General features: G+C 38.2%; 1 protein-coding gene and 1 non-coding gene across 10 annotated transcripts in view; one reads left to right on the top strand and one right to left on the bottom strand.

Moving 5' to 3' along the window:
• The window catches only part of strbp (spermatid perinuclear RNA binding protein), a 168,305-nt gene that overhangs the window by 139,764 nt on the left and 4,109 nt on the right, over positions 1–24,432 (bottom strand). The gene's annotated exons all lie outside the window — the stretch shown is intronic.
• LOC145358469 (U2 spliceosomal RNA) lies at positions 21,186–21,378 on the top strand. The gene has a single exon (XR_013889487.1). It is a non-coding gene; the product is annotated as a U2 spliceosomal RNA (small nuclear RNA).

Genomic DNA, 24,432 nt, shown 5'->3' with positions numbered 1-24,432 from the left:
ATTCTGAATCAAGAATTGTTGTTGGATGGGATGGAGTAATTACTGTTCAGACAAGTTACAGCTTACACGTTAGATGTTTAAGAAGATATTTAATACAGTGCCATAAGCCTAACGAGTCAGACATCATAGCACTATACAATAGCAATATACTGCAATTTAAAGTAAAACTGAATCACCACGGCCCTTCCCAAATACTCCATGAAAAACGAATGGTGCGAACCTCTAGTTCATGATTCATGTCTTTTAAATTATAACTTCCCGGTCTGGAAGTTGAAACTTCTCAATACAATTTAAATAGTAAGCAAACCAAAGGTAATTGGTAATCAAAAGCTTGGGGTCAGTGGGTTAAATCATAAACAGCATGGAGCTTGCTCCTACCTTCACCAGCAAATCTAGGAAGCGTTGTCCTGTCTTTGTTAGAAATATAAGTTATTCATAGGCTTCCTAGAATCAAGGAAAACTTTGGAATTAAAGGCAGTTAATCTGCATTTATATCTGGGAATATGCCATGTGTATCACGTTGCCATACACAGTGATTCAGGCAGGGTGGAACCTTGGTTAGAAGGTTATTTTGTTTAATTATCGGTGTGTCTGCTGACAGAGGAGACAAAGGCCTCCTCTGAAATACTGTGTCCAGCTCTCAGTGCCAAGCTTGAGGAAGGGGTGAAGGCTTTGGAGAGAGGTTACAGGGGATACACAAGAATTATTCCGGGGATAAACAACCATAGTTGTGAGGAGAGATTGAAGAGGTTAGTTAGGTCTGTTTTCCTTGAAGAGAAAGGGCTGAGTGGAGACTTGATAGAGGTATTCATGATCCTGACAGCTATGGACAAGACAGATAGTGAGAAACTGTTACCTCTCAAGAATACATTAAAAAACTAAATGGCACAAATTCAAAATAGGAGGCAAAAGTAGTAGTAGTGATGCAAGGAAGACATTTTTTCATCCAGAGTGTGGTTGGAGTTTGCGACAAACTTCCTGATAGGTTGGTGGAGGCAGGTTTGATCAAGGTATTTAAAAGGGAATTTGATTGCTATCTGTATCGAAAGAATGTGCAAGGTTATAGGATAGGCTTAGGTAGCATGCTCTTTCAGAGAGCCAGAAAAGAATGGTCTTCTTCCGCGCTGCAGAGATTCTATAAGGTCTATAATAACTGTTAGATTAAAGAAAGAATCAAGAAATCAAGCAAGTTAAGTGAGATTAATTCTACTTGCTGAGATTGCCATTTTTACTGCACAACAAGCAAATTATGCACAGCAGTTTACCCACTTCAGTTATGTCAAATGTATACTGACAACATATTATGTCCTATACAAGAAATACAGAATTCATTCCATGTACAACAGCAACTTAAAACAAAATCAAAAATCTGCTGACTTTTAACCATCAGTGTCAACTGGAATCTCTCCATCCTCCTCATTAAGACAGTACTCGAGAATTACGGCTCATTTGTACAAATCACAGCATGCTGAAGCTGCAGTTACCTTGCAAAAATATTCAACAAACTTGAACGAAGCAAAACTACTAAATGGAGCAGACATTCTACTAATGTGAATACAAATCAGGGTGCAAATACAGTACCCTCTTTGCCAAACAGCAAAACAATGATATAATTGACTTTATGATAACCTGAAGCATTTTGGATAGAAACTAATTCAATGCCACACAAAGAAACAGCCACACCCAAATTGCTTTATTTTTAACCACGGAGTCATATTCTAACATACAACTGATATGGCATACAAAGTTATTAAATATATTTACTCCACTTGTACAAATTGCTCTTCTTGACACATGGAATAAAAATGGTACTTAATACCCATGTAACAACTTACCTTTAAATCAGGTCAAAATGGACACTGAGAACATCAAGGGTCTGGTTCAGCCCAGAACATTGGCTGAGGAAAGGTATGGAATGCTGGTGATTATACAGAGTTAATGGCATTAAGGGGTCAAAGTCAAAGGCTTCACTTGAAGAAATTACAGTTCATCAAAGACTCAATATTGGACAAGCAATCCAACTGTACAGATAGTGGAAGGGTCAACAGATGGGTTAATATCAGCATACATATGAAAGCTGACCACATGTAGTAGATGATTTGCCAATATGGCCATGATGGAATGAATGGCCTTCTGTGCTGTAACGAATCTATGATATCAGCAAAGTGCAATTATATAGATAAGGAAAGAGGGACCAAAGATAGTTAGTACCTTGTGTGACATGAAGGCAATGCATAGGGTCTGGAACAGAAGCCACTGCTGGAGATGCGCCACAATTATATAGATAAGAGTGGAAGCAAGTGAATATAATCCTCCAAGATAGTAGGGTCAAGATATAATTTTAACATCATAAATTAAAGTACAGTACTCTTATTTCCCATTTTGTTCACCATAGCTGAAACTATCAGTTTTCTAGGCACAAAAGCTAAGTGGCATTTGGACTACAAAAAAAAGCATAGTTTTTGCTGTATACTCTGTTTTCACTATTGCCTGTAAACATTCTTTAGTGGTTATCTTGTACAATGAACATGTGTATGAAAATCAGGCAATTTAAACTGCAGCTTTATACAACAGGTACTAACAACTGAGGATGTTAAGTTGTGATGGGGCATAATTACATTCTTTTCTGTAATACTTAATGGTTATATAATTAGACTGAAGAGCAGTTTTGAATTTCCTTGGCATGAAAATGAATCACTAACTGACAGAAAAAGTCACCTTAGCAGGCTTTCACATATAATATTTAAACACAAGCCAGGGAGCGTTATATCTTTCAACTTCCACATCAACGTTGCACAAGTGCAAAGTCTAACGAGTATAGTGAACCATGAGGTGAATTACCAATCACTGGCTCAAAGAATTACATTTACAGCAGCTAACAGGCTATGTAATCAAATATTAATTTTATATACAGTATAAAAATGCTGACATGACTCTAACTCAGTCATCTAGTGTTCATGTAATAAATTTACAAAGCAACATTTCTTTTCTCAAGCCATTCGACCGTTAGAATTTATGTAACCCAAATTAGTGTGACCTAAATACCACAATGAAAACATGGAGATTTTAATTTTATGTATGCAGTTGTACAGGTGAGTAGTAATACAATAATCTAATTTTTAATTATAGATCTATAAAAGATTAAACAAAAGAAAGTTTCAAAAAAGGTACTGTTACAACAAAATACCAACATGTTCATAGAACAGAGGCACTAAGTTTAATTACCTCATGGTTGCTATGTGCCCCAACTTCACTTATCTACTTTAGATCTATATCTTTACCCAACAAAGATCTGAGTTTTGACATTTTTGATTGATTCAGCACCCATGGCTTTTCTGGAATGAGTGTTCATATTCTGACAAGCCTCTTATCTGGAAAAAGTGCTTCCTGATTTCGTTCATAAATAGTCTAGTTCTAATCTTAAATTTATGCTCTCTTGTTCTAGATCTCCTTATCAAAGGAAATAAGTTAACTATATCTACGCTATCACATCCTTTCATAATTTAAATACCTCAAGTACTTTGTAGGTGAGATACATTTGCTGTTGAGTAAAGCTTCCTTAAAAAGGTACAAATGAAACCTGACATACAACATGATAAGACAATTATTTTCAGAAAGTCATTGATCTGCAGTTTACCCGGTCAGAACATTATTGGATGCCCTTAATAAAATCTGATGTTTTTCATCAACAATCAAAAAAAGACTATATTGAAATTACTTTTTCATCCAGCTGTCAAATGATGCACATGTGATTAATGGAGAGTATGTGGCCAGTAGGTTAGTGAGAAATGTGAAATCTGTAAAGGTATTATTAGGATGCCACTATATCCTATTGTAAGATATGCACAGGCACTCAAATTTAACAAGACAGTTGCCATAGGTACGAGACAAAGACATAAATATTTTAATCCACCATTTTGTTTGCCAAATTGCCCCTTAATATCAGGGGGATTACCTAGGGTAAATGCATGGGGTTATGCGGATAGGGCTTGGGTGGGACTGTGGTCGGTGTAGACTCGATAGACTGAATGGCCTCCTTTTGCATTGTAGGATTCTATGATCCTAGAATTGGCTACTAGATGTAATGTTCTACAATAATACATAGTGGGACAAAAAAAATTACAGACAAAATCCATGAAGAAATTGATAAAAGGTGGACTTGAGGCACCAGCAAAGTATGATGGTCTTCCTGCTCTGAAGATACTAGTTATTTCCAACCCCCCACATTTTAGTGATCTGCATGCATGAAGATGAGCATTTTTCAAGAGTGAGGTCTTGGAGGGATGTACAAGACAATTCAAGACTATATTAAACTCACAGAAGAGAGTTTATAAAATGTATTTATTAGTGTCACAAGTATGTTTACATTAACACTATAATTAAGTTACTGTGAAAATCCCCTAGTTGCCACACTTCAGCACCTGTTCAGGCGCACTGAAGGAGAAGTTAGCATGGCCAATCCACCTAGCCATACATCTTTGGAGCATGGGGGGGGAAATCAGACCATCTAGAAGAAACACACACAGATATGGCAAAAATGTGCAAACTCTACACAGACAGTCACCCGAGGTCCCTGGTGCTGAGAGGCAGCAGTGCTAACATCTGTGTCACTTTGCTGCCTGAAGTAACACCTCAGAAATGGCTGTAAACCAGAAAATGGAAGGGAAGAGAAACTCAGAAAAAATACAGTCGACAGGGAAGTGGTATTGAGCATATTGTTGGGACAATGGGCTGAAAAATCCCCAGATCTGGATGGACTTCATCCTAAGGTATTGAAAGAAGTAGCTAATGAGTTGATGCATTGGTTTTAAGTGTCCAAAATTCCCTAGGTTCAGAGACGGTTCCATTAGTTTGGAGGATAGCAAATATAATTCCTTTATTCGAAAAGGAAGGGAGACAAAGCAAGAAACTACAGATCAGTTAGCCTAACATCTATGGCAGGGAAAATTTAGAAGTCATTATCAAATGCATTATAGCAGAGCACTTAGAAAAATTCAAGGTAATCAGGCAGTCAAGTTCATTTTGTGAAATGGAAATCATGTTTGATTAATTTATTGGAGTTCTCCGAAGAGATAACATGTGCTATGGATAAGGAGGAACCCACTGGATGTACTGTATTTAGATTTCCAGATAGCATTTGATGAGATGTTGAAAGTGAATGTTAAATGATGAAGGGCTCAGATATTGGCATGGATTGAAGATGAGCTGGCTGACAGGAAAGAGTTGGCATATAGTGGTATTTTTCTAGTTGGCAGGATGTGATAAATTGTGCGCCAAGGGGATCAACATTTTATAATTTATATAAATTACTCAGAATATAAAGGAATGATTGTTAAATTTCCTGATGACACAAAGATAGGTTGGAAAGTAAACTGTGAAGAAGAAATAGGAAGCTACAAAGGGACATAGGTAGATTAAGTGAGTGGGCAAAAATCTGATCAATGGGGTATAATGTGGGCAAATGTGAAACTGCCCATTTTGGCAGGAAGAATAAAACAGCTTATCTAAATGGAGAGAGATTGCAGAGTGAGAAAATGGAATATAAATAAAGGGCTAACGTGACTTGATGGGGGTTAGAGAGGATAGCATGACTTGAATAAAAACAAAACAAAGACATACAAAGAATGGAATGCTCTCAGAAGAGAGCTAAAGCCACAAGTGATTTAATTATGGGTGTAACATTGTATTCTGGTAAAGACCTATTGGGCAAACAAGATAGAAAATCCACTGTATTGAGAAATGTTATTAGATCTGAACAGAATAGAATATATTTATACGATTAGATCTAAATAAGGCAGCTGAGGTGATTAGATCTGTACAGAATTAAATATATGCATATGATTAGACCTATATAAGACAGCTGGTGTGATTAGATCTGCACAGAATTGAATATATTCGTATGATTAGATTTGCATAAAAGACAGCTGTAACAGAACAACTTTGAATAGATCCTTCTGATCAATCTCAATGGCAGTTATAAGCACAAAATAAAGTAACATTGAGTGGATTTGCTGTAATGTAGGCTGTTAATAGAACATAGAACACCACTGCACAAACAGGCTCTTCGGCCCACAGGTTGCGCCGATCACATCAATACCTACCAATCCATAGACCTATCTATAACCCCCAATCCCATTAAATCCCATGTACTCATCCAGAAGTCTTTTAAAAGACCCCAGCGAGTTCGCCTCCACCACCACCGACAGCAGCCGATTCCATTCACTCACCACCCTCTGAGTGAAAAACTTACCCCTGACATCACCTCTGTACTTGCTTCCCTGCACCTTAAATCTGTGTCCTCTCGTAGCAACCATTTCAACCCGGGAAAATAGCCTCTGAGAATCCACCCTATCTATTCCTCTCAACATTTTATAAACCTCTATCAGGTCGCCTCTCAAGCTACACCTCTCCAGGGAGAAGAGTCCCAGCTCCCTCAACCTATCTTCAAAAGGCATGCCTCCCAATCCAGGCAACATCCTTGTAAATCTCCTCTGCACCCTTTCAATAGCTTCCACGTCCTTCCTATAGTGAGGCGACCAGAACTGTGCACAGTACTCCAAGTGGGGCCTCACAAGGGACTTATAAAGTTATTTAAACTTTTCCTTAACAAGAGCTCCAAGGAATAAAGGGATCTGGGTGTCCCAGTGCATGGATCACAAAAGGTTAATATACAGGGATGGCAAGTAATTAGGGAAGCTAATAAGAATACTGTCATTTATTGTGAGGTGAATTATTACAAAAGTGTTTACAAATGGATGGGTTGTCTTATGAGGAAAGGTTGGTGAAGTTAGGTTTGTATCCACTAGTTTAAAAAGGTATGGGTGATATGATTGAAACCTTTAAGATCCTGAGAAGTATTTACAGGGTGCACGTGCAGCTAATGTTTCTTCTTTTCGGAGAATCTAGAACTAAGGGTCAGTGTTTAAAAGTAAGGAGTCGCTCATTTAAGATGGGGATAAGGTTTTTTTTCTCTCTCAGAGGGTTGCAACTCACTGGAACTTTCTTCCACAGAAGGGTAGTGGAAGTAGACTCCTTGAATATTTTTAAGACAGAGTTCAATACAGTCTAGATTAACAAGGGAATGAAAGTTTATCTGGGTAAGGCAGGAATGTGAGTTTGAAGTTACAATCAGATCAGCAACGATCTTATTGAATAGTGAAGCAGACTTGACAGGCTGAGTGGCCTACTCCCGCTTTGAATTCATATGTTCATAAGTACTAGTTAAGGGACAACTAGCTTCATTACATCACTGGATTAAACTGAAAAGCTCATTGCAGATGGGACATATAAGACTGATGTGAGATTAGATGTTCAGGGCTTTGTGGAGCTATTGGCTAATACAGATGTTAGAATAGTCTCCCGCATGACTGAAAAGCCATCAAGAAATGTATTTAGCTCTTTAGGTCTCATACTCATGGGAGTATAGATCAATCAACATAAAATCTGTGTTTCTGCAGGGCAATACTTTTCAGGCAGATATTTTTTTAAACTGCCCAAAAAGACAGCTGATGCAGTGGATATTAAATAAATGCATCTATATTCTGGATGATGCTTACAAAGTCTGATACTGTTTGATGAAATCTATTTTGCTGAAAACAGGGTGGGTTAAGTTAAACTACAAGATGATCATGCAATGTTGCATTGGTATCATAAAGGAAAACTTTCAGTGATCTTCACATGCACGTTAATGATTTCTTATGGAATGATATTATAGATTTTGAGAAATGTTATTAATTAGATTTGTGAAAAATTTAAAAATAGGGAGTTAGGCTTTAAAAGTAAGGAGTCGCTCATTTAAAATGGGGATAAGGTTCTTTTCTCTCTCAGAGGGTTGCAATTCACTGGAACTTTCTTCCACAGAAGGGTAGTGGAAGTAGATTCCGCGAATATTTTTAAGGCAGAGTTCAATACAGTCTACATTAATAAGGAATGAAAGTTTATCTGGGTAAGGCAGGAATGTGAGTTTGAAGTTACAATCAGATCAGCAACGATCTTATTGAATAGTGAAGCAGACTCGACTTTAAATTACTTTTAAATGCAAGTAGGTCTGGAATAACTTTAAATCAACAATCCTGTTTAAGAGTATTACTTCAATTCCAGTTAACTGTTCTAGGTCACCACAGTGTTTTACTTTAAGACCATGAGTTGCTCGATTGGCTAGCTAAACTGACTGGGCACTGGAACTAGACAAAATACTAGTTTAAGCAATAAAATAGAGAATGGTTCAAACACAAATAAAACAAATAAAAATCGAATCTGGAGAAATGTGCAGTCGAGTTATCATCCTTAGCTGATGCAAGGAACATGAAACTAGTCGTTTCCAGCAACGCTTCACATATCAATCTTCTCAAGGAGTTCTCTAGAACAGATAGTATCAGCATATCCCTTTTGGGTAAAAACAGGAAATTCTGTCCTTTGGCTCAGAAAGCCAAATTACAAGGGTTGTTCCAACTAATCTGACTGCTGAAACACTGGTACATGTGGTGACAATGAACACTCGATTCTATTTGTCAATTATTTTAAGTGAGATTCTGTACAAGGAGCATACCGAAGATAGTATATGCACCGATCATTCATTCAGAATAATGTACTTTACAAAATAAGGAAGTGCAAAAGAGTTACAGAATGTCTTTGTTGGCTTGAAACAAATGGTACAGAGAAAATAAATTTCTAAAATTGAGTGGTACATACAAGTTACCTTGTGATTATATATGCATTTTGTTTTTGTGAAACAATGGAATTGTTACGAGTCCTAGGACGCAGGTGTTTCACAATGCAGTGCTTTGTAAAGAATATGGAGGTTTTTGATTTAGTTTGTTTAGAAATTTTGATTGTACACACTAATTCCATTTTTCATTTACAGAGAAAGAAGAGAATCCATTAGTTGCACACTGCTTATGTTAAATTGTATGCTAGTGGTAGATATGAACTGGAAATTAATTTAAGTTGCTATAAAAATACACATAGACAAACCACAATTGTTGAGTTAGAGGTAATGTATGTTTGTATTACATAACTGTAAAGAAATCGAAGAAGTGTAAAGATTGGCTCCATTTCTATTCTTTGTGAATATTTTTTTCTTGACTTGAATAGATTTTTCCACATTGAACTCCATTGAATGGAGTTGAGGAGGATCTTCTTCACTCAAAGGGTGGTGAATCTCTGGAATTCTCTGCCTGTTGAAGTGGTGGAGGCTACCTCGCTAAATATATTTAAGTCACGGGTAGATAGGTTTTTGACAGACAAGGGAATTAAGGGTTATGGGGAGAAAGCGAGAAAGTGGAACTGATCCACTTCAGATCAGCCATGATCTTATTGAATGGCGCGGCAGGCTTGAAGGGCTAGATGGCCTACTCCTGCTCCTATTTCTTATGTTCTTATCTCCCTTTGTATTCTCTTAATCTTTGCAAATCCCTGCAACCATTCACATAACTTATTAACTACTAATTATCGTCAAATGTGGACACACAATTCTCTATTCTTTCATTTAAGCCATTAATATGTGGTGAAAAGCAATACAACATATTCCTGGGGAATAGCACTCGTCACACCCTGCCAATCAGAATATTCCTTTTATCATTACTCTGTATCCTACCTCTGAATTACTGACCCAAGATAACCTCTTTGTCACTTTAATGACAAATTTAGAAATACATTTTCCATCCTAGCACACGTGTATCTTTCTTCAATGTACAAAGCAATTTTAGATAAAAAGGGATGCATGCCTGCAGGTCCTACTCAATGGGAAGCAAAGGATATTACTGATCTGTAAAGTGCATCACTTCAAATCTCATTATGTAGAAGAACAAAAAAAATTTTGCAAAAGATACAAATTCATTCTAGAATCAACACAGCACACAAAGTAAAAGGCAATTTTATGGAATTAAAATACTATATTCCTCTTTTCTCTCTAAAATGGGACTGTCTGAACTCTCATTATCTACTGGCTAGACAAGACAACATTAGCTTTCTACACATGTGCAATACAACGATGGCACAGGAAATAGAAATTTCAAATTCTTATTTTAGATAAATCATTCCAAGACTACTTGAGGGACTTTTGTTTGCTAAATGATTCAAGCAAGCTACTGGTGAGAAACATAGATTGAAAAAGTAGTTTTGTTAAAAAAACAGAATGTAAACCTGAAGAAATACTTATATTCTTAAACAAAGTATTCAAATAAACTGCAACTAAAACCTAATGAATTAGGAAAACAGAAATATACAGAAAATTCATGTAAAACTGAAAGTTATTTGGTGCCAAGACCACAAACAAACTAAATGGTTTCAAAATTCCTTTTCTGCCTCATGTGTTCCTGAAGATGTGTGGAAATTTTATAAATAGGAAATCTGGTTGCCTGGTCACATATTAACGGAAAGGAAGGAAAAATATTTTCAATTTGTGCACAAACATTTGTTTTCTGTTGCACAGACCCAAAAGTTTGCAATAGGACAAAAAAAATCAGAAGAATAAGCAGCACGGTGGTTAGCACTGCTGCCTCACAGTGCTAGGGACCCGAGTTCAATTCCCAGCTTGGGTCACAGTATGTGTGGAGTTTGCACATTCTCCCATGTTTACATGGGTTTCCTCCGGGTACTCCAGTTTCCTCCCACAGTCCAAAGATATGCGGGTTAGGTGGATTGGCTGTGCTAAATTAGCTAGGGTAAATGTATGGGGGTTATGGGGATAGGACCTGGGTGGGGTTGTGGTCAGTGCAGACTCAATGGGCTGAACGGCCTTCTTCTGCAGTGCAGGATTTTATGAATTCTCTTATACATGTCATTGCCTTCCACATCGAACCTTAGTGTGGAGATTCAATACTGTGATTTGGAAAATGATAAATTTGCGTTTTCAAAATTTTAATAAAATTAATCACAAAATAATTTCTTAAAAAATTAAAATTTACATTTGTACCAAAACATTTCAAAATATTTAAAGGGAAGAAAGAAATACACTTAGACAAAAAAGAAATCAATATATCTCACTCGTTGATACATTAGGACCTAATCACAACTAAAATGCACAAAAAGACATTCAGCTTTCTATAAAATGAGTTAGCTTTGTAAATCTCAATCAAGAAAAAAATGCTTAAATTATCACATTTATACAGCTCTCTACTGCGACAATTTGTTTCATAAATTCAGTGGAATAATCAGTAATTAGTAATTTCAACTGCAACTACTTTGAGTTATATAGTTGCTTTAACGTATTAAAATAATCCAAGGTGCCTCAGAGGGTCAAACAAAATTTGCTACCAAGCCACATAAGGAAGTTAGGACAGGTTTAAGAAAGCGTGGTGAAAGAGCTCGGAGAGCTAACGAGTCAAATTTTGAGGGGCAATTCCTGAACTTTGGGCCGAGACAGCTGACAGCATCAATGGTGGAGCAATGGAATCAGAGTCACAAAGGCCACCGAAGCAGCCAAGGTCTCAGAGGGCTGTAGGGCTGAGATGGGGAAGGGAAAACAAAGAAAGGACCTGAAAATAAAGTTGAAAACTTTAAAAGTGAGGTGTTTCCAGGTAAATAGCCAATAGCCATGGCGAAGAGGCAAATGGTCACTGGACCTACCTCCTTGAACCCCCAACCCCTTTAGGCTCCCAGGCGCCAGGGCAGGGTCAGTGCCTGGATGCCAGGGGACAGTGCCCCATTAGTGTGGTGACACAGAAGGATACCCTCCTTGCTGAGAGACTGTGGTGCTCCCCTGGTTGGGAGAGGGGTCCTGTCTGTGACCAAAGCGATCCATTAACTTTTAGAAACAGCACCCCAATCTCTGAAAAGCTGGCTTGGCAAGTCTGATTCATAGGATCGATAAATTTGGATCCATCAGGTGGAAGAATCCCACCAAACAGACACTCACAGCACCAACTGGAAACAATCGTATTTTCCTGCTGGCCTGGGCACTTAGTCCCGATTTGGGAGGACTGTGCCTATGGTTTAATCTTACCACTGGGTTACTTCTATAAACTACAATAATTGGTCCAGTTGGGTAGAATCACATTACATGTCATTGTTCAAATTTGCGTGAGAATATGTTACCATTGTACTAGCCAGCGTCAACTTCAATTTACAATGAAAGCAAGTTTTCAAAAAACAAAAAAAAAGCTTGTCTAGAGAATGAGCCCTATTAAGGAAAGCTGCTCATTAACTCTCATAAAGCTAGTGTTCCCCATTTGCTCTTGGAATGTAGGCATTGTTGGCAAAGTCAGCATTTATTACTTATCCATATTAGCCCTCGAGGTGGTGGTGGTGGTAAGCCATCTTCTTCAATCATTCTTGTCCTTGACGTGTAGATACATCCACAGAGTTGTTCAGAAGGGAGTTCCAGGAATTCAACCTAGTGACATTGAAGGAATGGCGATCCACTTCCAAACCAGAATGGAATGATCAGAATGGTGATTTGGAGGAGCACTTGCAGGTGGTTATGTTCACATGCAAGTGCTGCTCTTGTTCTTCTCTGTGTTAGCGGTCATCTGTTTGAAAGATGCTGATGTTTCTGCTGTGTATTTTATAAATGGTATACACAATGGCTACTATTATATGCTAAAGAATGAATGAAGGTAATGGACGGGGTATCAATCAAGCAGGTTGCTTTGAGCTGAATGCTATCAAACTTTGAACGTTGTTGCAGTTTCACTAATCCAAAAAAGTGAAGAGTATTTCGGCATGCTCCTGACTTGCAAATTGTGGTTGGTGGAAGTGTCTGGGGAGTTGGAAAGCAAATTATATACCACAAAATTCCCAGCCACTGACCAGTGCTTGTAGCCACAATATTTGTGTGGCTGGTCCAGTTAAGTTTCTGGTCAATGCTAGCTCCCAGGACATGGGTGATGGGAGATTTAGTGAAGGTAATGCCACTGAATGTCATGAGGAGATTTAGTTTTCTCGAGTTGGAGATGGCCATTTCTAAGCATTGGTGTGATTCTACAATATTGCATATTGATGTAGGAGCTATACCAAGGTATGTAAATTGCATAGGATAAACAGCGCAGAAACAGGTATTCAGTCAAACCAGTTCATGGCAGCATTAAATGCTCCACTCATGTTACAGGTTGCTGGTTTACCCACAATGTATACATTCCATGATTGACAATGTAACACAAACGCACCATACTTGCTCAGCAACTCCAATTCTCAAACCTTGCCCTCCAAGCAAATGAAGACAACCACCGCCCCCCCTCACTCACTGAGCAGCCTAGCTTTTCCCCAAAAGCCTTACAAGAACACCAAGTCACCTTGGGCCCCACAGGCTCCTTCATAGCCAAGCTAACATGACTGAAAACCAGCACTGATTCACTACAACCATCCAAAGCTTGTGTTTCCACTGCCCCCTCCACTCCAATGCCTGATGAACTCCACGGCTTCACCGAGCAGTCAACTACGAAACATGACGTGCTGTTGGGAAATGATGACAGTTGGGTCTGGGCTGGCACAAGGCTGAGTAGCAGCAGTTGGGGTTCAGGTGTGAGCTGCAAATGGGGCTCCCAACTCGAGTTCAGAGATCACACCCTGGGCAATCTAGACTTTAGGATCGGCCAAAAAGGTCAAGATTGAAGTTGAGCATACCAACAACGACAGAGAAGTGGAGGTCAAAAAAAAGTTTGGAATTCTGCAAAAAGGTAGAAATTTCTTGTCACCATTCGCAAGAAATGGCCATCTTCAATAACAAAGGGAAACTGACAATGAATCAAGGTTCAATATAAGTTTAGTGTTATTTTCCTAATTTTCAATTCAATCCCAATGGAAATAAAGCCTGGTATTGATTTGCCTTCTTATGGCCTTGTGAACTTAAGCTCAACTTTTGGCAATTGGTGTTTTTAAACTCCAAAATCCCTTTCGTTCTTCTACTCCTTCCAAACTTGCACCTTCTGTGTAATAAGTGACTTCTCCATTCTTCATATCGAAATGCATTATCTCACATTTATCTGTGTTGAATTCATTTGTCAATTATTTGCCCATTCTGCAAGTTTAATAATATCCTCCAGCATGTGTTGCAACCCTCCTCAGTATTGAAATTCCCTCGCAAACTTTGGTATCAACAGGAAATTTAGCAAATGTGTTTTTGATTCCAAAATCCAAATCGTTAATGTACTGATCCTTTGCTCCAACACTGCTGTCTTGAAGCCAACTAGCAATATGCTCTGTCGTTTGTTCCCAGATTCTACATTCTCCTATCAATCTATTATGGGGTGCCTTTACAAAGGCCTTTTGAAAATCCAGATAAATTACACCTACTCCATACCATTGTTGACTCTATTGAACTTGTTGAGAAAATAGCAGACGAAGTTGGGTCGAGCAACATTTTTCCTTTTGAAATCTACACTGACTATTCATTATTATCTTTCTCATTTCTAAATATTTTATTCTCTCTTTTAGTAAGGATTCCACTACTTTTCCTAGCACTGGTGTTAAGCAGATGTGATGCAGCAGTTAGAACACTAGAGATAGCCAGAAGTAATTTTGTGAAGATGAAGAATGTGTAAACAAGGAAGCTCAAGCTTATAACAAGGAAAAAACTCAAAAGATGCCACATTCTAACTACTTAGCTGTGTGCCGCAAAAACCTAGACAATAAAATAGAAGCTTTTGAAATGTGGATGCTCAGACAAATGCTACAAACACCATATACAAACAACAAGAGCAATGAAGAGGTGCTTGAATTAGAAAGTATGAAAAGAACTATGACATCCAGAAAATAAAATGTCAGTACTTTGGCCACCTGAGCTGAATAGCTACAGAAATCTCTTTGAGGGTAAAGTGGAAGGCAGCAGAGAGAGGGGTAGAGTGGTTGCAATTGAGATAGTGAATGATTGAGAATGGCGCAAGACTAACAGAACAGATCTCCTGGTAGGAGTAGATGAATTAGTACAAATGAATAAACGTGTAGGAATGCCTCAGTTGTCTCTTTCCTTCTTAACCCTTTTAAAATGTGTAGCTGCAACAGATCTGGACCAAAAGTTTATCCTATTTTGAGCTCGATTCATTTATTTTATACACCCTTTTCATTTTAAACGCAGTTATCTTATAACTCATATCACCATGCAATGTCATGTTTATCTGTTCTATTTCCCTGGTATAAACACCTAAGCAAAACATTTCTGCCATCTCTCATTACATGTGACATTATCTCATCAGTTAAACTTCTGATTCCCTTTATAGCTTTCCTTTTTTATATATAGAAATCAATGTGCCATTAAAATATTTTATTATTTTGTTTTGTGCTTTAATAATTTAATTTCATAGTTCTTTGCCTTCTTAATTGCTTTTTTAACTTTTCGCCTAATCTCGTCAATTGTTTTATTCATTCATGGAGTGTGGGTACACTGGCTAAGCCTGCATTTATTGCCCATCCCTAATTACCCTTGAGAAAGTGGTGGTGAGTTTCCTTTTTTAATCACTGCAGCCCATGTGATGTAGGTACACCCACTATGCTGGTAGGGAGAGTGTTCCAGGATTGTGACTCAGCAACAGTGAAACAACAGTGACATATTTCCAGGTCTGTGTGGTCAGTGGCTTGGTCAGAAGCATCTCTCCAAGTGGTGTTCCTATGTGTCTGTTACTCTTGTCCTTCTAGATGGTAGAGGTCATGGTTTTGAAAGGGGCTGTCTCAGGAGACTTGGCGAGTTTGTGCAGTGCAAGCTCTAAAATCCAGTGCAAGTTCTAAAATCCAGTGTCACTGTGCATCAGTGGTGGAGGGAGTGAATGTTTGTGGATGGTATTATGACGTCTGGTGATGTTATTACTGGACAGCAAGCTCCCAGCATGGAACCCTGACACAATATACCATAACATTTACATTTTTTTAGAAACATGGATGAACAAAGTCACAGTGCTGCCATTTAGCTTTTCGCAAAACAAAACATTTGTTAAACATGAAAAGACTGACGACAATATAATACTTTTTCTTCAATGTATACAGATTTTTAAGGCCAATACAAGTTACTGAATAAAACCTGTACTATATTGTTCTCAGCAAGCACACAGTGCCCGTAAACCAACAGTCCAACTGTTTTCAGACCCACCCCGCTGTGAAACCAAGTGGCAGATGCCACTCAAAATAACTTCTGTGGATTTCCAATCAAATGCTCCCAGATGTTTCTCATATTTTGAGCCAAGTGGCCTGACACAATCTTCGATTTCTATACGATTGTTTCCAAACTCCATTCTTGAAAATACATGTCTTAAAATCTTCTCCCTAGCAATGCTTTTTCTCTAAATACTTCACCATGGCTCCACTTCCAGGATTTCTCCTTTCAGTATTCCTTTGTCTTGAACTGCCAAATGCATTCAATCTTCCACTTACGTCTCAGGTACCCATCCACTCCAGAACACTACCGCTTCATATGCTAATAATAAGCTCACTAGCCTTAGGATTCCTTCAGATATCTGGCTTCTTGCTAACTAGTTTCACCCGATCTGCCTTTCAGATTTGTTTTTAACCGGGAACCTCTCTTCAACTTCAGTGAACAGTACCTTGTTCAAATTCCAGTTCTTTGTGCCCCTTTGACTTCAGTCTGCCTAGGACTTCTCTTTTCAGTCCCTAATTTCTAGAACTCTGTTCTTTAGCTTCTGGAACTTGCTTTCTTGCACTTATTCCATTGTTCTGCCTTTCTACTTCTGCATTGGGCAGTTCTTGTGAGAACTACCTCTCCAGCTACCTATTTCCAAATGCCTTGGGTCCAGTTTCAACTAAATTCATAGGGTCTTTCCAACATAAAGTGGCCTCTGGTTGCTAAGCTTTAAGATTTGGTTTTCTTCATATCACAAGCTCTCTAATAACAATGCAGGCACAGTTTGAAAGTAAATCAAAATGCCCACAAATACAAGCCCCTTTGTTGAACATGAATCTAATTAAAGTTTTAACCCTTTCTTACATAAGAACACACATTGAAACAAGCAAATCTGTTTTCATAGTAACTTCATTGCAGTGTTAATGTAAGCCTACTTGTGACTAATAAATAAACTTACCTTGTTTCTAACACCCAAAAATACAAACATAGATTACTTAAAACTTTCCTGAAAATGGGTGTTTTGTCCTTGATGATGTCATGCTTCAGTGTTGTTGGGAGTTGCATTCATCCAGGCAAGTGATGAGTATTCCACACACTTATGCCTTCGAGATGGTGGGCAGGCCTTGGGAAGTCAGGAGGTGAGTTACTCATACCTTCTCTTTTCAGTCTGCTGTCCATGTGCTTAACATATCGCTCTTTCCAACTCCTTATTTGTCCCCCTATAATGGAAATAAGATCTCCAAAGTGCAGAAGGTGGTTACTTGGCCCATTGAGTTTGCACCAATTCTCTGACAGAGCATCTCACCTAGGTCCATCCCCTCCATATCCCTGCAACTCCACATATTTACCCCACTATTGGAAGGCAATGGCCTAGTGGTCTTATCGCTAGACTATTAATCACTAAACTCAGTTAATGTTCTGGGAACCTGGGTTCAAATCCCGCCACAACAGATGGTGGAATTTGAATTCAATATAAAAAATCTGGAATCAAGAATCTACTGATGATCATGAAACCATTGTCAATTGTTGGAAAAACCCATCTGGTTCACAAATGTCCTTTAGGGAAGGAAATCTGCCATTCTTACCTAGTCTGGCCTACAGGTGACTCCAGAGCCACAGCGACGTAGTTGACTCTTTGCCCTCTGAAATAGCCCAGCAAGCCACTCACATCAAGGGCAACTAAAGATGGACAATAAATGCTGGCAAGCCAGCGACTCCCATCTCCCACAATTGAATAAAAAAAATCTAATTCAATATCCTGGGAGTCTAAGGGAACATTTAGCATGGCCAATCTACCTAACTTGAACATCTTTGAACTATGGAAGGAAACCGGAGCACCCAAAGGAAACCCAAGCAGACACAGGGAGAATGTACAAAAAAGCTACACAGACAGTGATCCGAAGCCAGAAATGAATCAGGGTCCCTGGCAATGTGAGATAGCAGAGCTATTCACTGTGCCCCCTCTGGAAGCACCACTATGTCTTTATTCATCCATGGAGGTCCACAAGTGTCTGTTCTTTCATTTTTAGCAGAATATATTTTTCTTCACTTTGTTGAATACCATGTTAAATGTTTCCCATTGCTGTTTTACATCATTGTTTGTCAACATGAATTGTTAGCTTTATTTTTCCAAACTTTTCAGCACCTCAAAAGTGGCTTTTCTCCAACAGATTATCTGGTGTTCATCATAGATATGCCTTTCATTTTCATCATCTTAAAAAGTGTATTATGTTACAATAATTAATGTTCTCCTACTCCTAATTCTCTTACCTGCTCTGATTCACAGGTGAAATGAAGCTGCCCTTATTGGGTTTTTATTTATATTGGCTTGGAAATCAGTCCTGTACGCAACATAAAAATCCACTGCCTTATCCTTTCATCTAACTTTCCTGTCCAGGGTAGTTGAAATCCCAAAGTTTTTTTTTTACTCAATTCTTTAATTTCTCTGCTGTTTCTTCACCTACCTCCCTCCCACTATTAGGTGATCTATAGACAACACCTATTAGTCTGATTGACCTACTGCCTTTTTCATCTATCCATATGGATTCTATTTTTAACTTGCTGATAGCTACCTCTTCTTTCTACGGCCACTGTTATCCCTAATAAATAGTTACCTCACCTCCCTTTTACCTCTCTCTATCTTTTCTAAACATATCCTTCCCGCAATTCTTGATTCACAGTCCTGATTTTTCTGTAGCCATGTCCCAATAATTTGTGCTATGCCTTGTTTCTCCAAAAGCATGATTGCTGCCAGTTTACTGGTTTTATTAGATAGTGAAATAGCAATTACAGATATTTTAACTCATTTTAAATATGATTTCCTCTTCACTTTGTGTTTAATCACCTTTTTAAACTCCTGTTTCAACTCTATTCTTTCCTATGTTCTTCTTCCCTCTTTTGTTCACATTAATGTCTCTTGGGAGATCACTCCCTTCATTTAACTTAAAGATTTTGCCACCTCCCTATTTGCCCTTTCCATTAAGATACAAGTTCGATTCCAGATCAGATGGAGCCCACCCAAAGGTACAGTTTCATCCTGTCTGTGTCACGTGAAAAGGAACTCCTCTTTCCACAACAACCCTTTAGCCAAATGTTAATTCTCCAGATCTGTTTGCTCCAATTCCAATGTGGCTTGGGCAATAATGCAGAGATTATTACCTTTACCCTTAAGGTCAAGTCTTTTAAAATAGAGTAGAATGCTTCCCTGTTTCTGCTTTGTCATTTTTTTCAATATGATCCATGACAACAAAATTTACACTACTTTTTTTCCCCAAGTTCCTTTGTGGTCAGCAAGAGATATCCCTCACCCTTGTACTTGGGTAAGCAATACACCTTTTACGATGCTCATTCTTGGCTGAAGAGGACATTATCTGTGTGTTCCTGAGGTGTCTCAATGTGTTCAGTGCCTTCTTAAATAAACTTCTCCATTTGGTCCGTCACAAGTCAGGGGCTCCCATGAGTCAACTGGGATGTTCAATTTCTTCTGGATCTTTGAGGATATGACCTGCTCAACATAGTTAGTTTTAATATCTTGATGCTGGGCAACTTGGCTTGCTGATGGACTCCTTTCCTGCCACCCAATCTGTATCTTAATGGAAAGGGCAAATAGGGAGGTGGCAAAATCTTTAAGTTAAATGAAGGGAGCAATCTCCCAAGAGACATTAATGTAAACAAAAGAGGGAAGAAGAACACAGGAAAGAATGGAGCTGAAACAGGAGTTTAAGAAGATGATTAAACGCAAAGTGAAAAGGAAATCATATTTAAAATGAGTTAAAATATCTGTAATTGCTATTTCACTATCTAATAAAACCAGTAAACTGGCAGCAATCGTGCTTTTGAAGAAACAAAGCAGAGCACGAATTATTGGGACTGGGCTAAAGAAAAATCAGGACTGTGAATCAAGCATTGCAGGTAGGATATGTTTAGATAAGGTAGAGAGGGGTAAAAAGGACCCAATTTGGAGGATTTTGAGAAGATGCCACTGCTCTGAGGTACCTGCTACAAGTTGTCCAAGTCTAAAACACAGGACTTCACTGACTCCACAGGAAAGAAGGGAAGAGTTAGGAGGGATGACCTAAAAGCTAGATCAAATACTGGTTTAATTCAAAATAGAAAGATATGGAGAGACTTAGAGAAAATATTCCAGAGATTGGGACCTAGACAGCTATCAGCAGTATTGGGGTAAAGAGAGAGGTTATACACATCAGAGGAATAAAGTCTTTGGAAAAGGGGGTCTGTGGAAGGTACAAAATAAATTATGAAGTGACAAAAATGAGATTATGAATTTTAAAGTTGAGAATTTGGGAGAGTGGGAACCAATGTACATCAGTTAAAAGCGGAGATGATTGGTGAGCACACTTTGGTGTAGGATAAGTCACTGGTAGCTCAGTTTTGAATGAGAATAAGTTTATTCAGGGCACAGAAAGTGACAAAGAAAACAGCTCGATGCTGAAATTGTGTACAATTTAGTATATACTAAGACAATGATCAAAAATGGAGTAAAGTCAATGGTAAAAGGTCTGGAGTTAATGATGGTGGCTGAAGTCACAGGCTCTAGTTTTTCAACGTTTTGTACCTTTTCATTCAAGGCCAATTATTACATAGTGTAGTGTGGCTGCAATGGTGTACTGCACTCTCCAAGGTTTCCCTAGCAACATCTTGTAAAATACTGGTTGGCCTTTTGGCTAAGATCAAGTGTAGTATCGACATGCTGTACGTGGGTTAAGTTATTAGGTTACATTTTAGCTTCATTTGAAGCAATTTTTATAAGCGGCATCTCAGCCTTTTGGCTAAGATGCAAATAAGGTCAAGCCTTGGAGGAGGAGCTATGCCTACGCCAATCAGCTTGGATCCTGTCAATCAAGCCCAAGACAGGAGGTGAGAGCCCTGTCTTGTCAGCTTGGTGTGGGAATGCCGGCGTTGGACTGGCGTAAACACAGTAAAAAGTCTGACAACACCAGGTTTTAGTCCAACCGATTTATTTGATAATACTCACAAGCTTTCGAGGGAACTGCCTCTTCGTCAGGTGAATGGAGAGCCATTTACCTGATGAAGAGGCAGTCCCCTCAAAAGCTTGTGAGTATTATCAAATAAATCGGTTGGACTAAAACCTGGTGTTGTCAGACTTTTTACTGTTGTCAGCTTGGATCAGGAATGTCTCAACTTGTTGAGACTCTGAATTGGATTTGATTTGATTGAATTGGAATAAAGGCAAAAAAAATCTATTCTTATTAGTCTAATAACTGACAGGTCCCTTATCTGGGGACCATATATTAAATTGATTTTGAGCAGTGAGATGGAATAGGGGCTTGCTCCATCCACTCTGCGTATCGGCCCAGTAATGCAGTATCTCCGGGAATGGTGCACCACCTGCCTTCTGGGAACATTCTCAAACTTCAAAAACAGCTCCTTCACCCAGAAGGACAAGAGCAGCGCATGCACTGGGAACAACATGACCTTCAAGTTCCCTTCAAGTCACTCATCATTTGAAACAGAACATATTACTGCACCTTTTTTGTTGCTGGGTCAAAGTACCTAACTGCAAATGCTGCGGAGGAAAGCAGCAAAATTCAATCTGTCTGAGTTTGAGGAGGTGTGGCAACAGAGTGTACCTGAGGGCATGACAAGGCTGGACCAACCCAAGGGTATAGCTCTTGTTGATAGAAATTCAAGTGATTTTTCAACTGAGTGTCAAAGATCTACTGGAGAACACACAGGAACGTTTCAACAGCCTCTTTAACATCAGAGCAAAGTGGACTGAGGAAGATATTGTTCCATATATATCCAAGGTTTACGTGGAGAGAAGCAGACTATTGGAACTCTACTGACAAAATATGCTCATTCATCCATGCAGAATGGTGTAAAAGTGTTTAGCTCCAGAAGGCCAGTCTGATGATGAATTTGAACATTCATCAAAAGAATGCTTGTCTGACAGATGTTCAATAGAAGTAAATGTGTTCCTCTCAATCTAGCTCCTAATTTTGTGATGAAACTTCTATTTCATAAAAGTTTGTTCCGGAATGCAGATGGTATGTTTTCAGGTTGTTAATAAAAATGAAAGGTATATTTTGGGGGTAATATCAATAGAACCTGAAGTTCCACCACTGTTAATTTGGTCAAAGGCTATTACTTTGAACTCTTGTACACATCTGTTACCTTTACAAAAACAACTTTTCCTTTTAAAGGTTTAATGTAGTCTTTGTCATACATTCCTCTCTTGCACAATCATGTCTATTTACTCCATGTACATTTTACATCAACTATTGATATTGTATTTGACTCTGGCTGATCACAAGTGCTAACTGACTGCACTACAATGAATGGCAATTGAAAGTGGGCCACTGGCCTTGTGTACTTTCACCATACACACTGCAGCAGACCAAGAATCTGGTCCATCGTCACCTTGTCAAAGGAATTGGATTGGACAATAAATACCAGCTCTGCCCACATTTGAAAGTGAATAATTTTTAAAATTCTTTGCAGCTTTGAAATATGCCAGTGCAAAGTTCTAAAATGAGCAACTCATTTCACAGTGAATTCATCATAGAATGTCAAAGATAATTGTGCACTGATTGATTATGCCTTCTCTCTTCCTCCTCCTCCTCCACTCCCTTCAATAAATTGTAGCCATGCAAATGGATATGGGCCTGCAATTTCTGCCTCAGCAATTGTAATGAGATAATTTTCCCCCACACACTTACATGGGAGGAAACTCAAAAATACAAATCATTTTGCTAGGAAGTTTTTTTTGTTTAAAACTCTCAAGTTTTATTAACACAAAATGAACATTTCCTTAAATTTGACTTCTTCCATTTTATACATGTTCTTCAGATATCAGTACCAAGAAAATTTTGTTCTACCCATGATTAAATCTTTGACCAGTTTTCTTTGCCTGAAACTTAAGTCCAGTTTCTTACCACACTGAATATATTTTGTTCAAATAAAAAATGGAGATGCAATATTTAATAGCACATCTCATAAGGTTAAGGCACAAAATGTCACAGAATTGTGTTTGCCTTTTCACTAAATGTGCATACATATTTTAAATTAAAACATTTTTTAAAAAAGAGATCAGCAGATGCTGAATTTTTAAAATGGTGAAATGACATATTATTTGAAAAATACAGCAATGAATTAGGAAAAATGTTTTATTTATATAAAATCATGGAAAGAAAATGCTTCACTTCTACATAAGTGAATGAACATTCAGACTGTCAAAAAAATTCACTTTGTACATTTTTTGTTTGTTAAAAGTTAGACTCCAGAACTTTTGTTTGTCCTTCCTTTATACACACACTACAAATAGTTTCAGAAATGAAAGTTACTTTCCACAAGTCTGTTTAAAACAAACTTTGAAAAGGGTAATATAATAATCCTATCTAGATAGGGAGGGGCATTAATCTTCATATAGACTGGGTAAATCAAATCAGCAAATATCAATTTCTAGAACAATATGTCAAGGTACCAGCGAGGGAACAGGTTATTTTAGACCTAGTATTTTGGAATAAGAAAGGTTTCACTGGTAATCTTATAGTAAAGGAACTCTGGATAATGAGCATAACATGATGAATTTCACATTGAATAGAGTGGTGTGATTAGGTCTGAAACCAGGGTTCTAAAGTTATGAAGGGTGGATTGGCTGAGATGGATTGGGAAATTAGATTGAAGATATCAGGGCAGATGGCAGGGCACACGTTTAAAAGAAATAACTTACAATCCTCAATGTACGTTCCCTTGAGGAAGAAAATTTATTTTGGAAAACAATATGAGTGGTTAATTAAAGAAATGAAAGATAACACTAGTTAAAAGAAGAGACTTTGAATGTTGCCAAAAAGAGTACTAACCTGAGAAATTAGTGTACAGAGTGTAAATAGAGAGAATATGCTGTGAGAAGGACCTATAAAGGTTGCAAAAGGTTACAAGTCAGTTAAAAGCTTGGACAACGTGGCCATTGATGAAACAGTAGCGTGGGCAAGCGTGAAATTACTCATTTTGCTAGAAAGAATGGAGACCTGATTTTTTTTAAAAGCCAAGAGACAAGTTAATATTGGTGTTAAGAAGAATTTGGGGGTCCTTGTATTCATAACACAGAAAATTAACATGCAGGTACAGCAGTTTGAAGGCAAACGATAACAATGAGATTGAAGTATAAGAGTAAGGATGGGTCGTTTTGTGATAAGGATTTCATGAGCTCACCCCTGAATATTATACAGTTTTTGGTGCCTTTACTCAAGGAAGAACATATTTGCCTTAGAAGGGATGGAATAAACGTTCATGAGGTTGAGTCCTAAGATCATAAGGCTGTCCTGTGAGTATAATGGACCTATATTCTCTTGAGTTTAGGAGAATGAGAGGTGATCTCATTGAAACATTGATTAATGGGCTTGACAGGTTAGATGTCAAGAAGTTGTTTTGTCTGCTCGGAA

This window comes from Carcharhinus amblyrhynchos, chromosome 25 (genome assembly GCF_965287045.1).
Source record: "Carcharhinus amblyrhynchos chromosome 25, sCarAmb.v2.hapA, whole genome shotgun sequence".
NCBI classification, from domain to species: domain Eukaryota; kingdom Metazoa; phylum Chordata; class Chondrichthyes; order Carcharhiniformes; family Carcharhinidae; genus Carcharhinus; species Carcharhinus amblyrhynchos.
Note: the sequence above shows the minus strand (reverse complement) of the source record. Positions and strands in the feature narration are given on the sequence as shown.